Here is a 12,562-nt window from a genome sequence, read left to right as displayed (position 1 = left end):
TTCTAGAGTATGTAGTGGTGAGGTCTATAAAGTGGCAGAGAAGTGTTCATTATGTCCTCTTTTTGCCATGACTGCCAGGGAAATCAGGGATAGGTTTTAACTCAATTATGGTAGCTTCCCTTTGTTTTTGGTTTTTCAATACAAATAATTATTCTGGTGCCCAGACATCTCCCAACTTCTCATTCCCTGTCATGTTCTAATGGTTCTATTTTTATTTTAACTCTCCCTCTCACTGGAAGATAAGTCAATCCCTTTGGGGTAGGAGAAAGGACACCCTAGGATTTAAATAATAAGGGATAGACAGAGTAGCAAAATGACAAATCAATAAATCTGATATGATCAGGATTTCATAAGCCTCAAGCTGGCATTGTACCTCCCAAGGAGAAGGAAGACAAACTAGGAGATTTGAGGCCATTGTGCAAGTCACAAATCACCATCTGTGGTGCCATAGGCTCCTCAACAGACTGATATTCTGCAGAGATAGGTCAATAGCTCCTTCTCTCCCCTTGAGAAAGAGTCATAAAACTCATTTTTTAAAAATTATCAACTCCCATGTTGATAACTTGTGAAAAGGCCCTCCTATGCCCTTTTCCTCTTCCCTCCCTTCTCTTGAGTTGGCATCCACAGTATCTTCCCAGGGTGGCTGGAGTAGGTCAACGGACAACTTGAAAAACACAAAATCTTCCTGCTTTTTGATGACTGTGTTGCAAAAGTGTGAGGCTTTGCTGGGGTTTGGGGTGGCAGATCATGTGGGTCAACGCAGGTACTGGCAGTGAATGTCTTGGTCTCTTCAATTGTTTCAGGAGAAATAGGAATTCTAATTTGTGTTGGGAGTTCTGTGTACCGGTGCATACTACCATAAGAAAAGCACTACATTAATATCATACATCAGAATTAAATAGCCCTCATCCATGTAGGATTCAAAGACAGACTACAGACATGCAACCATAAAGTATGCTGGTTTATAGTTGACATCGCTTTCCTTTGATAAGGGAAATATTTCCAGACTGAGTTTATTAATCTCCTGTGATGATTTATCCTCCCTGTTGGTTTTACCACTATCCCCTTTTCCTGCAGTCATACTCTTGTATGTATTAATATCCTAATAATTTAGGTTTCTACAGAATAGAGGATTTTTCTCCTTTGTAGATAAAAATAAATTATTCACATGAATGAATTTTATGGATACTTGAAATTCTATTAACATGATTGCAATTACTTCCAAACTTTTTTGACAAAGAAATTTATTTACCATGAGTTTATAGATTTAAACGTGTTCTCCTATAGAATAGAATAGCAATGGTAGGGGAAAAGGCAGACATATAACCAGGGGGTCCCACAGAGGGCACAGGGCAGATGCATGAGGGTCCTGCCCAGTTAATGAAGACTACACAACTTTCTCTAGATCTCATCCTATTTTGACCCAGCCCCCAGACCACGATGATGCCTGTGGATGAATCACCTCTGTCTTTTCCTTCACAGAATACATAACAGCTAGAAACCAGAGCAAGGTCCGGTTGCATTCTGGGGACCCCCGCACCCACCCAATGCTCATAGGCGCAGTATAGTCTAGACTTTACCACTGCGCAGATGGAGAGCCCAAGAGTGGCCCAGCCAGTGTTGTGCTGGAGCCAGCTCGCAGCAGCTGCCAAGATCCCTGATCGTGCATACCTCTTTCCAGCTTTACATTCAGTGATGTCGTGTTGTTAACTTGAAATCAGCTATGTTGAGACTATGTGTTTGTTGTTGCGGTTGCTGTCGTTGTTTGGAGAGTCAGTTGTTAAACATTTACCAGCACCTCATTAACCCACCTCCACCAAAGACCCTGGTCCTGCCCAGTAACTCATGCCTTCACCACCGCATCAGGCACCAGAAGAAAAAAATGCTGCCTCTCCCCCAGCCCACATATGGCCCCATCCTTAACACTTCTCTACACTTTATGACTGACTCATCTACCCACTGAAGCCAGCCAGCATCCTCCTATGGCCCCCAGCCAGGGCCAGGACCAAAATAACTTGTGCCAGTGTTAGTGTATGTAGACCAGGTTTCTTCAGCTAGGCCTCTCACTCTCATAATCCTTGGTCATTAAACTTAAGGAAGCCCCTCCACCCTCTTCTTTCCACGCCCACATCATTATCCCCGTATTGCCTCTCCCTTGACCAAACTTACCACCACTTCTCCATAGCACAGTAATCAAGCTCCCCTATATCTTCGCCCTTTCTAATACATGGTCCTTTTCTCCTGGTCTTAATTAAAACCTGTCTCACCTGATGAGCCCAGTTTCCACGGTCGTGCGTTTATCTCCAACAATAATTGCTGCTTGGTTGCAAGAATGGAATAAAGAGAAAATTTATTTACTAGATTTAGTTTTTTCCAAGCAGAAGGAGAAGAAAGCAATGGGGTTAAGGGCGTTTGCAAAAGAAGAGTAAACCATGCCGAACCACATAATCTAGGCTGAATAAGGAGGGAAGTGAAAACATGAGAGTGATGATGATTCATGAAAAGTGGGAGGATCTGTGGAAATTGGAGATTTCAATGAAGTCAGGAAATCATTGGGATAAAAATACTGAGAAAGTGAGATAGAGGCTAGGAAGTAACAGTTGAAGAGGGGGATGTTTGAAATATACACTGCAGGAGTGGTATAGTAATTAATAATGTTCAGTTTGGACTTGGTTTAGCCACTGACCTTGAGCAAATTCAATAACTTCACTGAGCTCAGTTTCTCCAATTTGAAAATAATAATATCTATTTCATGGAGTTGCTTGTAAATGTACCTGCTATTAATACATTGCCTAGCACATAGCACTAAATAAGTGGTTATTATGAATATTATTTTGTGCCAAATCCTTTATTAGGTGCTTGTCAGACAGTATAACATTTAAAACTCATAATATCCCTTTAAGGTAGGTTTTATTATCTTTTATTTTACATATGTGGAAAATGAAGTTTAAATGCAGAGCCTAGATTCAAATCTGTTGTGCCAATAATATCTCTCGACCTTGTGAATTTAAATCACTTGAAAGCTTTTTTTCTGTAATAATGAATTGTGGGGTTGGTTGTATTGAGTTGTAATTACATATAGTAAAACACACCCTTTTTTATATACGCTGTAAGTTTTGACAAACACATACAGTCATGTAACCTTCACCTCAGTCAAGACATAGAAGAGTTCCATCACCCCCAAAGTCATTCCCTCATGCTGCCTCTTTGTAGTTAACCCCTCCCCCGACCCCAGCTCCTGGCAACCACTGATTTGTTCTCAGTCCCTATCAGTTTGCCTTTTCCAGAACATTATACTAACAGCACCATTCAGTATATAACCTTGTGAGTTTGCTTTCTTTCCCTCAGTGAGATGCAGTTGAAATTCGTTCATGTTGTGTATCAGAGGTTTGCTCCATTTTATTGGGAAGCAGTATCCCACTGCGTGAACACACCAGTTTGCTTATCCATTTACCAGTTGGAGGACAACTGGCTTGTTTCAGTCTGTGGCCAATATGAATAAAGTCACTGTACATATTCACATACAGGTTTTTGTGTGAATACCAGTTATGATTTCTCTTGAGTAAATATCTAGGAGTGGAGTCATTAGTGTGTATGGTAAGTGAATGTTTAACTTTATAATAAAAGACCAAACTTTTTCCCAAAGGGGCTATATTATTTTTTATTCACACCAGCCATATATGACGGTTCCTGTTGCTCCATTCCTTGCCAGCTCAGAGTCATCAGCTGTTGTTTTTTGTGGTTGTTTTGTTTGTTTGTCATTTTAGAAGGTATACCATGTTATCTCAATGTGGTTTTAATTTGCATTTCTCTAATTACCAATGATATTGAACATTCTTTCATGAGTTTATTTGCCATCCTCGTGTCTTCCTTAGTGAAGTATCTATTTAAATCTTTTCTCCATTTTTAAATTAGGTTCTTTACTTTCTTATTATTAACTTTTAAGAGTTCTTTACACATTGTGGATACAAGTCCTTTATTAAAAGACACATTTTTGCAAATACTTTCTCCTTGTTTGTGGCTTGTGTGTTAATTTTCTTTTAATTTGTATCTATTTCTTTTTAAAAACATTGATGCCCAGGCTCCACTCCCAGAGGTTCTAATTCAGATGGACTGGAGTGGAGCCTGGGGTTGGTACTGTTTTAAAGTTCCCTAGGGAATTCTATTGTGGGGCCAGCTTGAGAACCACTGTATTACAGGAACTGGAACATATATTTTCCTGCAGTCATGCCCTATAAGAAGAAGAAACATATGTTAAAATAGAAAACTATTTGGACAGAAGAATTTTCAGAGATTTTTCTTGGCCTTACGGCATCATCCCCCACGCTATGCAAACCTGCTTATAATGTGAAACAAATCTGACTCAGAGAGAAAGAGAGAAAAGAAAGAGAGGAAGCACACTATTTTCTTTACAATTTGACAAGACTCAAAGTTACAGTAACTTCCCAAGCTCCTCCTACCCATCCTGCCCCAACCCCATCGTTGCCCACAGCCCTGCCACAGGTGGGGGGAAACTTATCAGAGGAAGCAGCTGTCCTTTGTCCGAAAGGCCTTATCTACTCTTTCATAGCTCAGGAGGCCACAACCAGACCCCGTGCCCAAGCCAAACCTAAAAAACCCTTTTGTGTGTTGCAGGTTATATAAACCACATAGAGGAAATCATTTTTTTCTTCCTCGTTTCCACCTACAGCCTTGTGAAGAGACTGAGGGGTGGAGGCAGGATGGCTTACAGAGGTTCTCTAATTTAGTTGGCTGGGGATGAAACGAAGCAAAGCCATCATGCCAGTGACATCGGGCCATTCAAATCCCCAAGAGGCTCCTATGAATTTGAATGGCCGAAGAGTGGCATGTTTGACTTTTTTCTAAGTTTATATCCAGTTCTCTTTTAATATTATTAAAACTGAATCTCAAACAGAATATCGGTCTGAATATCTCCTGAGATCGTGCACTTTCTATAATTATCCTTTAAGCCCGTATCTCAAGTGGTTTTTGGTAAGGATTGAATGAGAAGATGCATACACACCATCGGTCCCCTGCCTGGTACACAATACCAGTGGTTTTTTCTCATCCACTCACAAAAAAATGGTTGGCAAAAATCTAATAACATATGGGTCAGTAAAAATGTATTGGGTTCCCACCATATACCAGTCCTGGGGCAGTACCAAAAACAGACAAGAAATTGTCTCTATCGTAATGGACCCATTGCTTACTGATGGAGATGAATGCCAAACTTGATACGTAGCTGTACCAATAATCGTAGTAATAATAGTAATAGTAGTGGCAGCAGGTACATTTATTGAGCACTTACTGTGTACCAAAAGAGTTTGAAGTGCTTAACACATTTTACTTAATCCTTACAACACCGTATGTGGAAGTAGTGTTACACTTCTCAAATATTACAGGTGAGAAAACTGAAGCTTCTGAAAGGTTTGGTAACTTGCTGAAGGTGCCTACTTAAGAGCTGACAGAGTAAGGAACGGAGTAAAAGCTGTCTGACACCCGAGCTCACTTCTTAATCGTTTTGCTATTCTGCTACTGTATTAGCAGATTAGGATTAGATTGGATAGCAGACAACAGAAAACCACAAATAAGAGATAATTTCATTTCTCCCCTGTGTAAAAGGAAGCTGGAAGGAGGCTGCAAGTGTGGCCCAGCAGCCAGGGGTATGCAGGGCCCTCTATTCTCTGCTCCACCAACCAGACACTTGGCCTCTAGGGCAAGGCGGCTTTAAGACCCGAGATGGCTGCCGGAGCTCCAGTCAGTACATCTGCATCACAAAGGCAGGGAGAAGAAGGGAAAGTTGAGGCAGGTCATTCTCCACCATTATGTCCCCTTTTGAAGAGGCTTTCTCCTAAGTCCTTCCCTACAACTTGCACTTACATCATTCAAAGCTTAGACAACTGGCCACCGGGAATGAGGCTGAGGAATGGAGTCTTCTCCCTGAACATGCTGCTTTTCCCAGTATTACAGACCTCTGCTAACAGGAAAGAAAGCAAAACTGGCTGTCACTGCCACATCTATATGGATGCATAACCCCTAAGCCCTCCAGTTTGCTGAGGTCAATTTGTTCTGAAATATTTAAACAAAATTCGTTCTGATTTCCAGTCAATTTATGACTGGAAAACCTAAAGCCCCCCTCAACAAATCCGGGGCATCGTGAAGCCCACCTTTCCCCTATCTTCCCAGCTCTAAACCACTGCTTCCACAGTCTGTCTCTGCGTTTCTTTACCTGCTGCCCCCTTTTCTTTTCCTTTTCACCAGACTAGAAGCCACCTGATCCCTCCTCCCCTTGAAGCATCAGTAGTGCAAGGCGGTGTGCCCAGTGGACTGTATGGAAAATTTGGACCAGAGATGGGGGGCATAATACAGTCAGCCCCCGTGGACAGCAAGCTCACATCCACCTATAGGACACCCAGTTCTCCCTGCCTTTGGGGAGCTCTCTGCCTTGGCTCCAGCCTCCAGCCTCCAGCCCCATTGATGGACAGCCTTTCTCCTTCGACCTTACCTTCTACTGCCTGGTCTGCTCACTGTCAAGCCCTAAAACTCTTGTCCATATCTTATTCAAGCCGTTTACTTATTTCTTCATCACCCTCCAAGTTCATCCTGGCCATTCTCCAAAAACTATCTTTCCCCAACCAAAATGATCCTTCAGGATAATTCACTAAACAAAGGGGGTTCTTAGAGGAGGGATTTGAGGGCCAAGCCAGAAAGGTTGGGTTTCATTCTGTAGGCATTGAGCAGTTCAGGGACATGACCAGATATACACGTTAGTAACACAGTGCAGAGAGAGAACAGAGGTGGAAAACTGGTTGTGCACGTATTGTATAAACAGGCAAGAGATGATGAGGCCTTCGTCCCTGACAATGAAGGTTGAAAGGAAGCTTAGGGTGGACAGGATTTGGGCATGGGTGGATGAGGGACAGCGCGGGAGAGGGAGAAATGCTCTTTCTAGCCAAGGAAAGACATGTAATAAATGAGAATGATTCTGAAATAGTGTCATTGAGTAGTGGATTTTACAACACAGTTCTAGTGACAGAAAGTGGAAGTAGAAACAACTCTAGCCGAAGACAGTCACAGAATACCATGAGGGACACCGGACTCGTCTCTGTGTGCAGAGCACTACAGAGGTGCTTTTATCTAGCACCTCCTTCCCATCTGACCACCCTAGAGGAAGGGGGTGACTTTAGTTCTGCTCTACAGATGAGGAGCCAGAGGGTCACAGGTTAGAAGAACTTCCTGAAAGTCACACAGCTATTTAGTGCAGAGTCAGAGCTCAAAACTAAGACCATAGGACACCAAAGCTCGTGCTCCTCCATTTCAGCCAGCTGTCTCTGAGATCTTTGAACCCAGGAAATCTGTCTCATTGATGTGGACTTATAAATTGCAATCAATTATTGTTGGTTGGGTCTAAAAGGCAATAAAAGGCCGTCACACTGAGTATTGTTTTTCTTGGCACCCTTAGTTTGTGGTTTAGCATTACGGTTTGTAACTTGTGTTTCCTGCCATTGTCACTTGCTCTTCAGCACTCCCTGCTCCATTGTCAGGTGGAGCCCTTGGTAACAAATCCTTGGGCGGGGGAGCGCGGGCAGAGCTCTGCCAAGCAGATGCCTTTCTGAGGGGAGGCTCGCAGCCTCTCTGCACTCCAGGCTCTGCAGACTCTTGCAAAAAACCAACACAGGCTCTTCATTCCACTACTCATCTCAGGTTGGAGTTTCATGATCAAGGAAAGATTTCTGAAGATTCAGAGTCTATATAGATAATCTGACAAGTTCCTTTTTTTTTTAAAACAATAAACCATTTTCCCTCCGCAAATTGAAGTCAGACTTGAGAGATGAACTGGGAAAATTAGTCCTTTACAAATCCTTCTCAGTGATCTAAGATCACTCATTCACTCCACAAACTTGCATTTGTTTGCTCCCCACAACTCTTCTTAACCAACCACAGTGGGGGGTTGGACAGGCAGAAATATTGGGAGGGTGGGGAAGAAATGCAAAGATGAGCAAATGCATGCCAGTCCTCAAACCTCCAGAAGACTAGCTCTCCAAAATGTTGCCCAAATGCACAGCTATATGTTAAAATCTTAATAATGATAGCGGCTACCCCTGATGTTTATAAAGTCGGGTGGGTGTAGTGTCCCTATTTTATGGCTCATTACAATAACTGAATTCTTGAGGACTTTGGATGTGCCTGGCACTAGCTGAACACTATTTGCATAATCCTTCCAACGAAGCCTACAAAATAAATGTCATTAGTATACTCATTTTGCAGATGACAAAACTGAGGCTGAGAAAGCCTAGGTGACTTGTCGAAGGCCACAAGGTACTCAGAGGCAAAAGCTGGGTCTGAATGATTCTGCCTGGCTCCAGAGACCATTACCCTCAAGCTGCTTGATGCAGACACAAACCCCCAAATTTAAAAACTCATCGAGGAGAATCCAATGAATCAAGGAAACCCTCACTCTTATTGGGGTTTCAAAAGAGCCTGTACCTCACCTATTTTATTGATTAGGAGAACTCTTTTCTAGACCAAAACTTCTGTAAATCAGGTCATGAAAATGACTTCTAAGTTCAGCTTCTTTCTGTCACCTGTCAGCATAGAGGAGAAAGGTGTTGTAAAGTTCATGTTGCTCTTCTATATAGGGCTCGATTTGACAGCCCTGTAGGAAGGATGTCAGTTACCAGTTCAGAGAAGGTGAGCACATGTAATAGAAATTTGCAAATTTGCAGCAGAAATTTCTCAAACTGCTGGTGGTAAAAATGAGTTTCCTCCAGCAAAGCCAGGAAAGCCTGGGCTTCTTTTTCATCTTTTGAAGCACCTGGAAGATTGGGCAGTGAATACCAAGAGCACCTAGAGTGGCTGTGGGAGGGACTGACAACTTCTCTGGGCTCAGCATGGCAGAAAGTGCTGCAGAGCACAGGGAAGAACTCTGAGACAAAGGGCTTGACGTCAGTGCAAAGAAACAAGGCATGCACACATGAAATAGTTGTGAGTGCTACAAGAGACCTGGGTCAGAAGTCAGAGCACCCAAGGTCTAATTCCAGCTCTGATCCTCAGCAGCTCAGGGCCCTTGAGCAAGTCGTTTACATCTCTCGACCTTGTTTTCCCCCTCTGTAAAATGAAGAGTTTGAATTAGATTGCCTGTAACTTGAGTTAGTATGAAAAAGAACCTAGGGAGGGGAAAGATTTGTAAAGAAAGGCCTATTGTCTCAACTCCCCCCCACAAACACACACACACCTCCCAGCCCCGTCTAGCATCTGGAAGCCAGATGCAATTAGTCCCCGTAGCTGAACTGCCTCAGTCCAAGCCCTGCCATTTAGTTGTTGCATGACTTGGGAAATGTACCTAACCTAGAGCTTCCCGAACAGGTTGCTGAAAGTTACAGCAAGGGATGGACCCCTCAGCCCTCAGGACACCTGGGAGGTGGCCCCAGGCTCGTCACCTCCACCTGTGAGCAGCCTCAGCCTTTTACACGTTACCTCCTTCCCTATCCATACAAATATTATCATTTTCTAGGTGTGTTATGTAAACTGGAAAAGGTTGGGAAGTCCTGATAATGTGTCGAGATATTGGATTCAACTGTAAATGGATATAATAATAATTTCTGTATCATAACCATCTTGTGAAGACTAAGATTGTGTATATAAAATGCCTAATCTAGCGTACGCACACAGAAAATGCTCTGTAGTGTTTGCTGTTATTGTTGTCACTACTACCACTATTATTGGCCAGTCTCCAACCTAACAAGCCTAAGTTCTTTCTTAATGCAAATGAGCAGTTTCGATTCTGAAGCCGCTCAGCCCCTAGCAAAAATACCCAGTAGGCCCACCTCCTACTCTCCCTTTCTCCAGATAAACCTTGTGCAAAGAGCATACTTTTGACTCTGAAGGTATTTGCCAAGAAGAATTCTCTTCTTTACAGGAACAGCCTCCTTTAATAAGGCTTAAAAAGGCTGTGCTTCAATTGTGAATTGTGCTGCAATGAACATTTGAGTATAGGTGTCTTTTTCATAAAATGACTTCATTTCCTTTGGGTAGATAACAAGTAGTGGGATTACTGGGTCAAATGGCAAGTCTGTATTTATTTCTTTGAGGACTCTCCATACTGTTTTTCATAGAGGTTGTACTAATTTGCAGTCCCACCAACCGTTTATTAGTGTTCCTTTCTCTCTGCATCCACACCAGCATCTATTGTTTTTTGACTTTTTAATAATAGCCATTCTGACAGAGGTAAGGTGATGATATCTCATTGTGGTTTTGATATGCATTTCCCTGATTATTAGTAATATTGAGTATTTTTTCATATGTTTGTGGGCCTTTTGTCTATCTTCTTTTGAAAAACTTCTGTTTGTGTCTTTTGCCCACTTTTTAATGGGGTTATTTGTTTTTTTCTAGCTGACTTTTATTTGAGTTCTTTGTAGATTCTGGATATTAGCCCTTTATCAGATGTATAGTTTGTGAATATTTTCTCCCATTCTGTAGGTTGTCTATTTACTCTTTTGATTATTTCCTTTGCTGTGCAGAAACTTTTTAATTTAAACAAGTCCCATTTATTTATTTTTTTTGTTGCTGTAATTGTCTTTGGGTCTTAGTCATAAATTCTTTGCCTAGGCTAATGTTTAGAAGAGTTTTTCCTACGTATTCTTCTAGAATTTCTATAGTTTCATGCCTTACATTTAAGTCTTTTATCCATCTTCAATTAATTTTTGAGTGGTGAGAGATAAGAGTCCTGTTTCATTCTTCTGCATGTGGCTATTCCAATTTTCCCAGCACTATTTATTGAATTGGGCTTTCTTTCCCTGGTATACGCTGCTGTCTGCTTTGTCACAGATCAGTTGGTTGTAAGTAGATGGTTTTATATCTGGGTTCTCTGTTCTGTTCCATTAGTCTATGTCTCTATTTTTGTACCACTACCATGTTATTTTGGTTACTATAGCCTTGTGGTGTAATTTGAAGTCTGGAAACATGATGCCTCCAGATTTGTTCTTTTTGCTTAAGATTGTTTTGGCTATTTGGGCTTTTTTCTGCTTCCAGATGAAGCAGAATTATTTTTCCTAGATCTGTGAAATATGACATTGGTATTTTGATGGGGATTGTGTTGAATCTGTAAATCACTTTGGTCAGTATGGACATTTTAACAGTGTCAATTCTACCAATCAATGGGCATGATATGTTTTTTCATTTGTTTGTGTCATCTACGATTGCTTTCCTCAGTGTTTCGTAGTTCTCCTTATAGATATCTTTCACCTGCTATGTTAGGTATATTTCTAAGTATTTTATTTTCTTTGTAGTCATGGTGAATGGCATTGAGTCTTTGATTTGACTCTCAACTTGACTGTTATTAGCCTGTTATTAGTCTCAAAAAGCAAGTAAATAAATACATATAATAATTATGAATCATAGTAAGTGCTATAAAGGAAAACAAACAGGGTACCATGACAAAGCTCTCTCTCTCTCTCTCTTTCTCTCTCTCTCTAAAGTAATATTTAAGCAGCCCCAATTCTGTGCACTGAAATAGGTGCTAGAGATGCAGAGGTAAGTCAGGCACAGTACCTGCTGACAACCATGGGATAAACACCCAAGACAAGAGTATTGATGGAAACCCGTGAAGAGGAGTTATCCCAAGTACCAGCCCTTGCCCTCAGAGGCCTATACAAGGCAAATTGTGTGTGGAGTCTAATCAGCTGACCACAGCAGCTCAGGAACTTTGCACGTGCCAGGCCATCTGCTTTGAACACTCTGGCCCACTCCTCACCTTGCTAGTTCACAGAGGCTGGTACTAAGGAGCCACAGCCACCTGAGGGAATCAAAGAGCCCTGGCACTTTCCCTGGAAACGGGATGAGACTACCAAAGCAATGAGTGGAAGGAGAGAAAAGAGCTGAAGGCAGAACTTTGTGAAATGCCTACACACAAATGGAGATGGAAGCAACAATGGAGAAAGAAAAGAAGTGGGCAGAGGAGAAGAAGTAGAACTGAAGGAAGAACAGATTTTTACACAAGGAAACAAAAAGGGCATGAGCATTTGTATCACAAACTGCAGACATGCTGATAAAAGGCCGATCCTACTGACGGCTTGTGGGTTGGAGAGGGCAATTTCTGGGATGCAGGGAAGGCAAACACCACAATGCAAAGAGTAAGGTTGGCATGGAGAAGAGGGAAAAGCAAGCAATAGAATGTATTCTTTATATAATAACCCCAGGAATGCATTGTCCATGATGCAAACTGTGCCTGTGCTTTATTAAGAACCATGAGTGTATGTGTGGAAAGCATTGATTTGCTAAGATGCATCACAAACATTTCACACTATACCTCACCACTGGCTGTTTTCATAGATCTGACTCCAAAAAGTCCCTTTCAAAGTAATTGAAAAAATATATACAATGTACACATTTATATACATAAGCATATAGACACATACATACACATGTACACCTTTAGATCCCATCCATTAACTCTTTAGGGATTTCCTACATTGGAATAAATTCAGTAATAGCCATTGGCTATATTTATTTATCTTAAGACTTTGTTTATAAATGCCCCAGCTTATAATTTCTTAGACTTTTT

General features: G+C 41.6%; 1 protein-coding gene across 1 annotated transcript in view; it reads left to right on the top strand.

Annotated features, from left to right (window-relative positions):
• SLC7A14 (solute carrier family 7, member 14) overlaps positions 1 to 12,562 on the top strand; it is a 106,330-nt gene that overhangs the window by 54,191 nt on the left and 39,577 nt on the right. The window lies entirely within an intron of this gene.

Source organism: Propithecus coquereli, unplaced genomic scaffold (genome assembly GCF_000956105.1).
Source record: "Propithecus coquereli isolate 6110/MARCELLA unplaced genomic scaffold, Pcoq_1.0 Scaffold15, whole genome shotgun sequence".
Lineage (NCBI taxonomy): Eukaryota > Metazoa > Chordata > Mammalia > Primates > Indriidae > Propithecus > Propithecus coquereli.
The sequence above is the reverse complement of the archived record's forward strand: the minus strand, read 5'-3'. Positions and strand labels throughout refer to the sequence as shown.